The following is a 14,388-nucleotide window of genomic DNA, read 5'->3' as shown; positions in this document are numbered from 1 at the left end:
TAATACCTGAGGGGCGGGGGAGAGAACAGGGGGAATTGTAAAAGTAAAGGTAAAGGGACCCCTGACCATTAGGTCCAGTCGTGACCGACTCTGGGGTTGTGGCACTCATCTCGCTTTATTGGCCGAGGGAGCCGGCGTACATCTTCCACGTCATGTGGCCAGAATGACTAAGCCGCTTCTGGCAAACCAGAGCAGCGCACGGAAACGCCGTTTACCTTCCCGCCGGAGTGGTACCTATTTATCTACTTGCACTTTGATGTGCTTTCGAACTGCTAGGTTGGCAGGAGCAGGGACCGAGCAACGGGAGCTCACCCCGTCGCGGGGATTCGAACCGCCGACCTTCTGATCGGCAAGTCCTAGGCTCTGTGGTTTAGACCACAGCGCCACCCGTGTAATGTATAATACATTAATACATTAATATTTCATATAACATTCTTTTTTCAGTAATCTTTATTATACATCAATTTACATAAAACTTAACAAATACAATACAGTACAGTAAATTACATATACGTAATATAATGTTGGGTATATATTATAACATAACATTCTTATTTATTTATTTTTAAAAACCCATACTCAAAAAATAGAAAAGCACAAACAGGATGACTTCGTTGGAGTGGCTGGGGAAACGCAGCCAGATGGGCAGGGTATAAATAATAAATCATTATTAATATTATTATTATTTTACAAACCTATGTCTTCCCTTCCATGTTCTAATGCTGATTACAAAACCTCATTGTGGCATCAGATGACATCAGTGATTTTAATAAGGTCACGAACCTGCCTGATGTTTAATCCTTCATGTAAACATTTGCATTTACATGAATGCGCGAAAATAAAAAGTAAAAATTAATAAAGTGATAGAGTTCATTTTGGCCAAGAAATAAGTCATCATGATGTGGGTTACTGTTGCTAACAGGGTCTAATTTGCAGAGACCACACGTTCGTCTATGGAATGTATATAGAAAAGTGTGTTATTAGCCCACGTAATGAAATATGTCTATAAGATGCCTCTGTAACTGGGAGGAACAAAAGTCAGGTATGAGCTTGGTTATTCACAAGTTCACATCTTGGTTGCAAAATACAGTTTGCAATTAAATGGTGCGTGGGCACAAATAGGGTTTACGTTGCAATTGCCTGTAGTCTTATATGACCTGGTCATGAACTGTATGGAACATGAATGATTCCATAAAAGCCTCCTGAGAACTAGAATCTTATCCCATCCCTAATCCTTTCTTTCACATTGTTGCTCAGATGGGAAAAGGTGACTCTACATACACTGGGGAACCAGTGCCAGAAAACCTACCAGGAAACTGCTTGGTGCAGAATTTTCAGAGAGATTCCAACATTTTATCTGGTTAGCTTAACTGGCAAATCCCAATTCGTTGTCAGCGTATCTTACTGAATGTTCAGTCAAGCTTTCCACTACGAAGACTATAATGTATAATCTGTATAATTTATGAAGGATGAAGAATTCACAAATTCTTATTTTTATACAGCTTGTGATTAGCAATGGGGGGGGGGGCGAAATGTGACTGGCTTGTTGTTGTCATTTTGTATGTATATATCTCAGATATTGGGACGCAGGTGGCGCTGTGGGTTAAACCACAGAGCCTAGGACTTGCTGATCAGAAGGTCAGCAGTTCGAATCCCTGTGACGGGGTAAGCTCCCATTGCTCGGTCCCTGCTCCTGCCAACCTAGCAGTTCGAAAGCAAGTCAAAAGTGCAAGTAGATAAATAGGAACCGCTCCGGCGGGAAAGTAAACGGCATTTCCGAGCGCTGCTCTGGTTCGCCAGAAGCGGCTTAGTCATGCTGGCCACATGACCCGGAAGCTGTACGCCGGCTCCCTCAGCCAATAAAGCGAGATGAGCGCCACAACCCCAGAGTCGGCCACGACTGGACCTAATGGTCAGGGGTCCCTTACCCTTTACTATCTCAGATATATTATGCATGCCCCAGAACCTATTGAAGCTGGAGAGCCAAAGCAGTGTGGAATACTAAGCTGGACGAACGGGACCTGATTTCAAAGCCCTGCTCAGTCAAGGAGCTCATTGGGTGACATTAAGTGAGGCCAAAGTGTTGTGAGATCTCATGAAGTTCTCCATTTGCTAGGAACTGACTGTTAGGGAAGACCCTAGTGTTGCCTGTTAGGGTTCAAAAGCATAGCATTTAACATCCAGGTAACGTACCTGAAGGTTGAAGACTTATGGAAAGTAGTGGGAGTAAATAGCAAAAGAGCTTGAGTCTCCTTCATTCTGGTTCCTCACTCTGAGATTTTCCTTCTTCCCTGGAGACACTTTGAACAAGGCTAAACCCTTGAAACTTCCATCAAACTCAGACCTGGCAAACCTACAGACAAGGCTGTCAAAAATAGGGATGTTGTGGAAGGGAACTTGATGTGTGTTCTGTCATGACCTTCTTGGAGGAAAAGTGGAATATATAGATTAATTGAAATAAATACATTTTTCTTCACCATGAGAGGTCAATGGCCAAGTAGTCTGTGAAAACAAAGTTCAAGCCGAGGAAGCCTGTGAAATCTACCAGCAAATGAGACACGTTTAACTTGGAGAATATACATAGCATAGTGGCTAAAAGCAGCTAGAAAGTCCTTATTTCGTATATCATCCCCGGCTGGGAATTCACTAGGAGGCAAGCCATACCCTCAGCCTAACTCCATCATCAGTTGTACGGGAATAATAGCACCATCCTACCTTATGTGGTTGCCCTAAGGATTTATGGGATGCTTTCGACTCTCAAAAAAAGCTGTAGATGGATGCTAGGCATCTTAAATAATGATGTTGCATATCTCTGGGAGTCTGTCTTCTCACAATTTGCTTTGCAGGTGGAGAAGCTCAGAGAGAGAGCAAAGGAATCAACTATGGCTCTGGACACACTATGTGTGTCTTTCCCTCAAAGAATTCTGGGCACTGTAGTCTACCCCGTTGTTGTTGTCGTTTAGTCGTTTAGTCGTGTCCGACTCTTCATGACCCCATGGACCAGAGCACGTCAGGCACTCCTGTCTTCCACTGGTCAAACTCATGCTGGTAGCTTTGAGAACACTGTCCAACCATCTTGTCCTCTGTCGTCCCCTTCTCCTTGTGCCCTCCATCTTTCCCAACATCAGGGTCTTTTCCAGGGAGTCTTCTCTTCTCATGAGGTGGCCAAAGTACTGGAGCCTCAGCTTCAGGATCTGTCCTTCCAGTGAGCACTCAGGGCTGATTTCCTTCAGAATGGATACGTTTGATCTTCTTGCAGTCCGTGGGACTCTCAAGAGTCTCCTCCAGCACCATAATTCAAAAGCATCAATTCTTCAGCGATCAGCCTTCTTTATGGTCCAGCTCTCACTTCCATACATCACTACTGGGAAAACCATGGCTTTAACTATACGGACCTTTATTGGCAAGGTGATGTCTCTACCCCTTACACAGTTACAATTCCCAGCCGCCCCTGACAAACTGCAGTGCCCAGAATTCTTTGCCGGAAGGAAAAGTACTTTGAATGGTATAGTGTCATATGTATGCAGCCTGCACTTGGAGACCTGGAAACCTTGAAATGCTCATTCACTACTTCCCACTGTTTGAGGGATCCATCAAAAGAAGCAGCTACAACCCCACACGTCCTCATCTCAGACTCCCATGCCTTGTAACTAAAAGACAAAGACTGTCAGACTTAAGAAGCCTGGAAGCAAAGGGTCAATAATGAACGTGGGTACGAGACCAGAGTGTGTCACCATTCACTGTTTGATTAGCATTTTCCTACTTATTTATCTGAAGTCATATTTTTCTCCTCTCTCTTTTTTTTATATACCTTGATGAAACTATTATATTGCCCAAAATTGGTTTTTAAAAGAGCAGACAGACAGCATCTTGCTTTTCAGTCAGTGACAGACGGATCATTATCGCTAATTAGAAGCCTGTACGAACACAATCCTGTGCTGGAGGAGTCAGAACTTTGAGGAAGGTGCGGTTGCCAGGGCTTGTGTTTGACATGTACAGGTACAAAAGAAAAGTTGAGTGAGGCTTCCAGTTTCCACCCACTCATCTCTGGAACACGTTGATGGAAGAGAACAATGACAGGCCATGAGCTGGTTTCTAATATCCACACTGACAGCTCTTTGGAGATCCTGACGTTGAGTGCAGAAAAAGCTGGCAAGGGGAGGCCCCATGCAGCCAGGTGGAAATGTTTAGGTTTTAAAATTGTAGGCCGCTCGCTTTTAGACAAATTTTTTGGTAGTAAGTATTAAATATAATAGCAACCACCACCACCACTACAACGATAATTTTAAAAAACAACATAGCATGTACTGTATATGGCACATCTAATGCCCTTTTAAATGTGTTGTGGAAGAGGGGAGTTATTGGGTTGTCTTTGTTTTTTTTATATTGTGTATTCTGTTTTTGTTTTTTTGTATTGCAATTTTATGTTGTGAGCCGCCCTGAGACCTACGGACCTATAGGGTATAGGGTGGTACAGTCAAACCTCGGTTTTTGAACGTCTCGGCTGCCGAACATTTCGGAAGCCAAACGCTGAAAACCAGGAAGTCAATGCTTCCGTTTTCGAACGAGCCTCGAAAGTCGTACGGCTTGTTTCTCCATTAACCACACTGAACTTGCTGACAGCCCTTCGATCCTTGGTTTTCGAACGTTTCGGAAGTCAAACGAACTTCCGGAACGGATGACGTTCAAAAACCAAGGTTCCGCGGTATACAAATTTAATAAAGAATAAATGTAAAAAACCATATCAGGTGTGCATTATTATTCTGATATGTGTGTGTGTGTGTGTGTGTGTGTGTGTGTGTGTGTGTGTGTGTAAAGTCCTAACTTGTTTAAGGCCATGGCTGAGATCAGATTTGAATCTGGGACTTTTTTTTTTACACACTATACCTTTGAAGAAGATTGGGGGGGGGGGTGTTGCAATTTGATGCACAGTCTTTATATTTAACTTTGACAACTCCCTGAGTATAGAGAATTTCACAGTAGCAAAAGAATATAGAATCCCTGACTGGCCATCCTGTCATGCCATCCAGACTCAGTCAAACATGTTTGCCCTCTTTACTTCACTGTAGCTGTGAATTACATTTTGTAAGCAATGGCAAGCAACTTTTTCTTTTTTTGTTCCCGGTGATTATTGTAATACATGGGTGGTTCTCTGGTATTGTGTCCTCCATGCACCACCCAGACATTAGGATAATCACCTAGAAAAGTCACCCCTCATTGTTTCTGGTTGTGTAAGCCCTTTTTGGTTGTGTTTCGCTGTGCCAAGTGATGGAGGTGCTGTGCAGCCTGATTTGCCGTAACCTAGACAGTTTTTCTTGGCTAAATACATCACTAGTTTCCAATTGCAGAGGCTAAAATATTCTATGCTTGCTGAAACAAAAACAGCACAAGCCTGTACAAGTCTACTCAAAAGTAAGTTCGATTAAGTTAAATGGGGCTTACTCCCAAGAAACTGCAGCCCAAATAGATAATGGTAGTAGGCTGGTTCCATTAATTTCCAAAGTGCATGTTGGGTCATGCTAGTTTGTGGGGTCAGAGTTGCCTCTCCTCAAAAGAAGCTCCCAGTGCATCTCTGCATGAATCAGTGCTCTGGGCTTGCTTCTTTGTAGGCCAGGAACCAAAACGCAGCCTCGAAATATGCACTGCCTCAAATTTCGCGATGCAATTCTCCAACCAAATAAATGTGCGCTTTAAGAGAAAGTGTGCATTAAAAACACATGGGTTATCTAAAGTAGCATGTAAACATGTGCTATCTTTGGGGCAATTAGGTAAAGGGTAAAGGGACCCCTGACCATTAGGTCCAGTTGTGATTGACTCTGGGGTTGCGGCGCTCATCTCGCCTTATTGGCCAAGGAAGCCGGCGTACAGCTTCCGGGTCTTGTGGCCAGCATGACTAAGCCGCTTCTGGCGAACCAGAGCAGTGCACAGAAACACCGTTTACCTTCCCGCCGGAGCGGTACCTATTTATCTACTTGCACTTTGACGTGCTTTCGAACTGCTAGGTTGGCAGGAGCAGGGACCGAGCAACGGGAGCTCACCCCGTTGCGGGGATTCGAACCGCTGACTTTCTGATCGGCAAGTCCTAGGCTCTGTGGTTTAACCCACAGCGCCAATGTATTTTGGGAGAAATGTTCAATAAAATTTCGTGAGGACTTTTGAAGAAATGTGTGTCACAAACTGATGTGCACATGCATCTAACTGAATTTAAGACTGGAATAACAAGAAGCCCACAGGAAGCTTACTGCCCACATTAAACATGAGTGAGCCCTCAGGTGAGAGGAGGTGAGGAGGAGATGGCACTTTCAAGTCCTTTCAAGGCACTTTATGGAAGCCAAGTGGATTATGGGGCTTTTACAAGAGAAAGAGGGGTGCAGGAGGTGCTTATGGTGGGACCACACACACACACACCGTACACGAGTTCTGAGAGACAGGGTTCAAAACTGATTAACCAGCCCATTATTTGGCTGCAAGCTTCTAGCCAAGTACTCCGAACCTACATGCACTACAAGGTCAGCAACATAAGCTCATCTTGCTTGCCTCCTGCCAGTGATATGTGTGTCCAAGGCAGAGGTCACTTTCCACAGCACCAAATTGGCTTTGGAATCCATTGAGCTCCACCAGACTTGGCTCCCTTTTTCTCATTAGCTTTCCCCTCATTGGACTGCTTTTGCTGTTGATTCTATTTTAGCTATTTTGAGTGGGCTGCTTAATTCATAGAATCATAGAATTGTAGAGCTGGAAGGGTAACCTAGTCCAACCCCCTGCAATGCTGGAATCTCAACTCAAGAGTCCATGACAGACGGCCATCCAACCTTTGCTTAAACACCTCCAAGGAAGGACAGCCCACCACCTTCTGAGGGAGTCAGTTCCACAGTTGAACAGCTATTATTATTATTAATAATAATAATAATAATAATAATAATACCCCGCCCATCTGGCTGGGTTTCCCCAGCCACTCTGGGCGGCTCGCAACAGAATATTAATAATAATAATGAAGCGACAAAACTTAAACATTAAAAACTTGCCTGAAAAGGGCTGCCTTCAGATGTCTTCTAAAAGTCACCCACAGGGCGGGTGCCACTACCGAGAAGGCCCTCTGCCTGGTTTCCTGTAACCTTACTTCTCACAGTGAAGGAACCACCAGAAGGCCCTCGGCCCTGGACCTCAGTGTCCGGGCTGAACAATGGGGGTGGAGACCCTCCTTCAGGTATACTGGGCCAAGGTCATTTAGGGCAGGGGTAGGCAAACTAAGGCCCAGGGGCCAGATCCGGCCCAATCGCCTTCTAAATCCAGCCCGCGGATGGTCCAGGAATCAGCGTGTTTTTACATGAGTAGAATGTGCATCTCTGGGTTCTTTGTGAGGTCTGCCTGGTGTTTTTATACATGAGTAGAATGTGTGCTTTTATTTAAAATGCATCTCTGGGTTTTTGTGGGGCATAGAAATTCGTTCATATTTTCCCCCCCCAAAATATAGTCCAGCCCCCCCCCACAAGGTCTGAGGGACAGTGGACCGGCCCATGGCTGAAAAAGTTTGCTGACCCCTGGTTTAGGGCTTTAAAGGTCAGCTCCAACACTTTGAATTGTGCTTGGAAACGTACTTGGAGCCAATGTAGGTCTTTCAGGACTGGGGTTATGTGGTCTCGGCAGCCACTCCCGGACACCAGTCAAGCTGCTGCATTCTGGATTAGTTACTCTTACCATCCGAAAGTTCTTCCTGATATTTAGCTGGTATCTCCTTTCTTGTAACTTGGAGCCATTGATTCAGGTCCTCGCCTCCAGAGCAGGAGAAAGGAAGCTTGCTCCATCTTCCACAAAACAACCCTTTAGATATTTGGGTTCCTAGCTCCTCTCAATCTCTTCTCTAGGCTAACCATACCCAACTCCCTCAACTGTTCCTCATAAAGCTTGGTTTCTAGGCCCTTTATCATCTTGGTCGCCCTCATTAGTTGCTGTGTCTCCCAGTAGTTTATCTCTGAGTATTTTATTGTATGTCTGTTTTGAGTTGCCTCGAAACAGGCCGCATATAAATATTTTAAACCAAGGGTAGCCAACAATATGGCGACCTCCCAATGGTGTGGGACTCCAACTCCCATCAACCCTGACTATTGGCCATGCTGGCTGGGACTGATGGGAATTGGAGTCCGACACCATCTGGAAGGCACTGCGGCCTTGCACAGCCAGGGCTTAGGTTTCTTCTCGTTGCCTTTATATTGCACACCATAAAGGCAGCCCAGAAAGAAGAGCAAAATGCACTCACCCTACTAATGGCAGGTGGAAGAGATTATTGCTGTTTTTTCTCTCCTCTTTTTTGCATAAAACACCAGGAGCTGTAGGCTGCCAAGCATTTGAATATAGCAATTTGTTGTTTCTCCCACCCCCATTCTTTCGGCTGTGCGGCAGTTAAACTGTCATAAGCCAAGCCGCAAAACATCTTGCTGCATTGTGGCAGCTGAACTTCTCATCTCCACCACCTCTTTCTGCCAATCCCAGAGCCGGAGTGACTCATTCCACTGGGATTAACTCTTCTTTCTCTGTCCTTCTATTTTGGTGTTGCCCAGACTAGTTTTTCGCCTTAAAAGACATAAAGCAACACTCCCCCACGTATAATGGAAGACTATTACAAATGACTTGAAGAGCTTCACGTCCCAAAGCTGGCAAAATACCATATTTCTCTGCTTTTACGTCCTTCACTCGCCTACCTGGCCGGACTGACAGCATCTTATTTGCATGGCTTGAGTGTCTCTTTTGCATGGTGTTTATGGCATTGTTTCTGCAGAAGAGATTTGTGTGTCGAGGTCCCCACGCCATCCCCCAAATAAAACACAATTCACATAGATTTTTGGCATAATTTTGGCCACAACTTTATTAAATTACATAAATGTGAGTGGTGGCTTAGGCATTGGTTAGGACTATCTGTCCCCCGTGCCTGGGGAAAGAACTGACTTCCGGATTCCAGCGAAAGCCAGTAAGGGGAAACAATATTGGGAAGAAATGGAGCTGCGCCACAGGCCCTCACCTCTTCCCGCATGCTCCCAGGGGCTTGTGTGGCCCAAACCCGATTCCAGAGATTTGGACGAAAGCATGGAGAGCCCCTGAATTCCTTTAATGGAATTCCCTTGCTGCAGCAGCATTGGAGGGGCAGGCACAGCCAATCCTTACCCCTCCACCAACCAATTTTTTAACCAATGCCTAACCACAACCTTATAAGTTGTGACGATTTGCTACGCAGTAGGCAAAAACCAAATGGCACCAGCCAATCAGCCAAATGGACAAAATTCCTACCAGGCCCCTGCCCCAATGGCAGACGACCCCATGACGGGCATAGCAAGGTCAACACCCAAGACCTAAAATTAGGGAGGGTGGGCGGGTGATCCGGTGCACGCAGCGAAAGAGGAGCTCGATCCTGTGTGCATTGCATTTAAAACCTCTGATCCCTCCCCCAAATGGGAAACATCAAAATTGCCCCAGCAACTCCGGAAACCAATCATTGCCAAAGACCATCTATACTTGCCCGCCCGGCAACAGAGGGGTGGCCTGGCAGACCCCCACCCCAACACGTGCTCTCTTTGAATGAGAACACGCTTTCACCAATGGCAGTCAAGGCTGATCCCAGATGCAGAGTGTCTGCTCCTGAAAGGTCAAAAAACGTACCTCCTTGGCCATGTTAGCCTGGAATCTGCTGCCTCCTCCCATCCCATTAGCTGATTTAACAGAAATTTCAGGGGATCCATTTCCTAGTTATGACTTGTAAATGGCCCACCTGTATTCCAGGGAATCCCTTTTCCTTCTTTAAGTTCTAAGCAGGAACCTCTGGCTGTGTAGACACACCATACATTTAATCCTAGGATCTGATTGAGAGCCAGTGTGGTGTAGTGGTTAAGAGCGGTAGTCTCGTAATCTGGGAAACCGGGTTCGCGTCTCCGCTCCTCCACATGCAGCTGCTGGGTGACCTTGGGCCAGTCACACTTCTCTGAAGTCTCTCAGCCCCACTCACCTCACAGAGTGTTTGTTGTGGGGGAGGAAGGGAAAGGAGATTGTTAGCCGCTTTGAGACTCCTTAAAGGGAGTGAAAGGCGGGATATCAAATCCAAACTCTTCTTCTCTTCTTCTGTAGTATAACCCTTCACAGATTTACAAATCCCAGCACCCTTAACAAACTACACTTCCCTTGTGAGGAAGCCATGTGCTTTAAATGTGGGCTGGATGTGGTTTAAATGTATGGTGTGTACACAGTCTCTGGCTCATCTTTTAGAAGCTCAAGCAGAGTCAGCTGGGAGGATACAACAAGGCCCACAAATTGCTGGTGCCTTTACAGTACATACAAACAGGCAATGTGGTGTAGTGGTTAGACACAGATTTCCCCACTTTAACTGTTAAGAGTATTGGACTGGGGCTAAGGATACAGCTTCAAGCACCGCTAGGTTGCTTTGCTCTTTTCTTCAATTCGGATCAAAGCTGGTTTGGACAAAAACTTATCAAAATGCAGCATTTCGTAAGGAATGACAGGATAGACACAGGATAGATATGCATTGTTGCTAACATTATGTGTACATGGCTTCTCAATCCAGCAGTGGGAGCACACTGGTTGCAAAATAAACAAGAGTGTATATACAGCCTAAGAAAGAGGGTGAGGGAGACATGTGCAAATCCCTACATAGGCTCCATCTGCACAAAACAGTTCCATCCCACTTTAAACAGTCGTGGCTTCACCCAAAGAATTCTGGGAACTATAGTTTGCTAATGTTGTTAAGAGTTGTTAGGAAAAAACTATTTACCGTATTTTTCGCTCTATAAGACGCACCAGACCACAAGACGCACCTAGTTTTTGGAGGAGGAAAACAAGGAAAAAAAATATTCTGAATCTCAGAAGCCAGAACAGCAAGAGGGATCGCTGTGCAGTGAAAGCAGCAATCCCTCTTGCTGTTCTGGCTTCTGGGATAGCTGCGCAGCCTGCATTCGCTCCATAAGACGCACACACATTTCCCCTTACTTTTTAGGAGGGGAAAAGTGAGTCTTATAGAGCAAAAAATACGGTAAATACACTTTCCCAAAGAAACCAGAAGCATTTTTGCTAGGGATAACAGGGGGTGAATTTAAAAAGGAAGATTACAAACTATTCATGCATGCAACAACCGCCGCTAGAATCCTAGTGGCTCAGAAATGGAAAACCCAAGAAATCCCAACTTTAATGGAGTGGCAGACAAAAATGTTTGAATACATAGAATTGGCGAAATTGACTTATAAGATTCGGAACCAAAAAGAAGCAAAGTTCGAAAAGGATTGGAGTAAATTTGTTGAATATATACGGAGTAATTGTAAGAATCTAAAAACTGTAGCAGGATTAATGTAAGTCTTGTGATGTGGATGGAGTGTAAATAAGAAACTGTAAGAAAAGATTTGAGATATGAAAACCATTGAAGGGATGGAAGGAAGTCCGGGCGGAATAAGGCGCAGGGTAAATAAGAAGACATGCAATTTTTTGAATGTAAGAGTATTTGTTTTCTTTGTTGTTGTTACAAAATAGCAATAAAAAGTATTGGGGGGGGGGAGAGTTGTTAGGAAACTACCCCCCCCACTCCGAGCTAGTTCTCAGAGTTACCTGGGATTGATTGTTAAACTGCTCCAGGAATTGCAGGTCTGTGAGGGGAATAGGAATCTCCTATCAACTCTCAGAACCCTTAACTACAGGGTTAACTTCCCAGGATCCTTCGGAATGATATTGCTTCAACATAATGTGCAGGTGAGGACTTAGTGATGAAACTTACTGGATAACCTTGGGCCAGTCACTATTTCTCAGCCTAACGCACCTTACAGCGTTGTTGTGACGATAACATGGAGGGAGGTGAACCATGCATGCTGCCCTGAGCTTCTTCGATGAAAACCCCGGTACGCAATGTGTGATAAATAAGAAGATATACTTTCAAGTGTAGAGTGAAAACAGTACTGTTCTGCCTAGCTTTTAATTTACGAGCTTTGACTCTGTGACTGTAGGTTGTTGCTTTTAGCATCTATTGTTATGCTAATAGTTGCTTTTAGGGATAATTGTACTTAATTATGATTATAGAGATGCTTTTAAGACTTATTTATAATCATAGTGGTTGCTAATTTTTTACTGTCATTAAGTGCCTCGGGCATTTCAACAGCAATGGAGTAAATTAGATTACACAGGAAGTGCAGAGGAAACACCACCTAGTGGGAAAAGTTTAATGTGGCAAAAGGGGTCTGTGAATCAAGAGGGTTTCTTCAGCCAAGGTGCGTAGCCCACAATCTTCCACACCTCCAAAATACTTCACATTCCTTCTTTGGATTCCCTAAGAAGGAGGAAGGTTCGGAAAATTCTCAGAGTGGTTTAACAATCAATCCCTCTTCCAAAGGAACTCCGAGAACCATGCCTTTGTGAGAGGAATCGTTTCCTAACAACTCTTCTAGCACGCTTAACAAACTTCTTCTTCTTCTTTGGCAATCACCTGTAGCCGAGTAAGATTGTCTTCCATAAACACGGTTTTAACAATGGGTCCATAAGAGATCCAAGATGGCGGCACTGGCGATGCTGAGGCCAAGCGTTGGGATGGAGGCGTGGTGCCTGGACTGGACCCAGCAGGCCGTCACCACTGGGACGTCATGGCTGTAGAATTTGACGGTGGGGTCGTCATCGGTGCTGACTCCAGGACCACCACGCGGCAGCCAGACTGGTGACTGGGAGCAGCCGCCGAGACCATAGAATACCGGTCTTGAAAGACCTACAGTACGTTTCTGAGCAAATTCAAAGTGTTGGTGCTGACCTTTAAAGCCCTAAACGGCCTTGGTCCAGTATATCTGAAGGAACGTCTCCCCCACCCTGTTTTACCCGGACACTGAGGTCCAGCACCGAGGGCCTTCTGGCGGTTCCCTCACTGCGAGAAGCCAAGTTACAGGGAACCAGGCAGAGGGCCTTCTCTGTAGTGGTGCCCTCCCTGTGGAACGCCCTCCCACCAGATGTCAAAGAGAACAACAACTACCAGACTTTTAGAAGACATCTGAAGGCAGCCCTGTTTAGGGAAGCTTTTAATGTTTGGTGTATTACAGTATTTTAATATTTTTTTGGAAGCCGCCCAGAGTGGCTGGGGAAGCCCAGCCAGATGGGTGGGGTATAAATAATAAATTATTATTATTATTATTCATACATTGCCAGCCGCGTCACCGACAAGCTGACGCAGATCCACGACCACATTTTCTGCTGCCATTTGGGTTCCGCTGCTGACACCCAGGCCATCGCGGACGACGTTACGTACCAGCTGGGCTTCCACAGCATTGAACTGGATGAGCGCCCATTGGTGCACACAGCCGCCAGCCTCTTCAAGGAGATGTGCTACCGTTACCAAGAGGACCTCACAGCTGGGATCCTCGTGGCCGGCTGGGACAAGTGCAAAGGGGGACAGGTGTACTCTGTCCCCATGTGGGGCATGATGGTCTGCCAGCCCTTCTCCATCAGGGGCTCCGGCAGCTCCTACATCTACGGCTTCGTCGACACCACTTACAAGTCGGGGGTGAGCAAGGAGGAGTGTCTGAGCTTCGCAGACAACGCCCTCGCCCTGGCCATGGACCGCAACGGCTCCAGCGGGAGGGTCATCCGCCTGGCGGCCATCACCAAGGGTGGTGTGGAGCGCAAGGTCATCCTCGGAAACGACCTGCCCCGGTTCTCCACCCTCTGAAAGGCGGCAGGTGGGGGGTGGGAGACGCGCCAGGCCTTGGGCAGGAAGTGGAGGGGTTCGGGGAGTCCGTATTTTGTTCTGCTGCTAGATTGGTTTGATGCTGCATTAAAATATGGGAGTCGAAAACAAAAAAACGAAACAAAAACAATGGGTCTGTAAGTGACCATGGAGGCAAATTCTGGACCCACACATCCAGTTCCAGGGAGCCTATGGGGAATTCATGACAGTTTAAGATGGCATGATACTGCTTTAAATGTGCCGATGAGGCCTTTGTTCCTGTTGCCCTCAGTGGTTGGAAGGCAGGTTTCTGAAGTGGGGAATCAGCTTCTACTCCCATAGGCTCTCTGTGGAATCTGCCACCCTGATTTCACAGGGTTTTCCTGCGGGTACTGAACTTTCTCAGATCCACAAGGCTCCCTGCTTCAGACAGTTGCTCTCCAATTCATGGTGAGCGGCAGGGACACCAAAAGGGAGGCACAGCTTGCTGTTGTATCTCTGGATTTGAACTACACTTGAATAGGCCAGTGTGTCAGGGAATGGCTGCACACGTACAATGTGTGTACACGAGGACACATTCAGATGGAGACCCTCACCCAGAGACAGAGAGCTGTTTCCAACATTACAATAAATAGGGAAGTCTTTGTATGTCGTTCCAGAGCTGCAAAGGGACTGTGGGGTTTATAAAGGGGGTTTCCCCC

General features: G+C 45.9%; 1 pseudogene across 1 annotated transcript; it reads left to right on the top strand.

Annotated features, from left to right (window-relative positions):
* Positions 1-12,531: 12,531 nt before the first annotated feature.
* LOC308466107 (proteasome subunit beta type-6-like) lies at positions 12,532-13,816 on the top strand (annotated as a pseudogene). Its single transcript has 2 exons — positions 12,532-12,691; positions 13,171-13,816. The product of its transcript is annotated as a proteasome subunit beta type-6-like (transcript).
* The last annotated feature ends 572 nt before the right edge of the window (positions 13,817-14,388 follow it).

Source organism: Podarcis pityusensis, assembly GCF_964106645.2.
Source record: "Podarcis pityusensis genome assembly, chromosome: 17".
Lineage (NCBI taxonomy): Eukaryota > Metazoa > Chordata > Lepidosauria > Squamata > Lacertidae > Podarcis > Podarcis pityusensis.
This window is presented reverse-complemented; position numbering and strand designations above follow the sequence as displayed.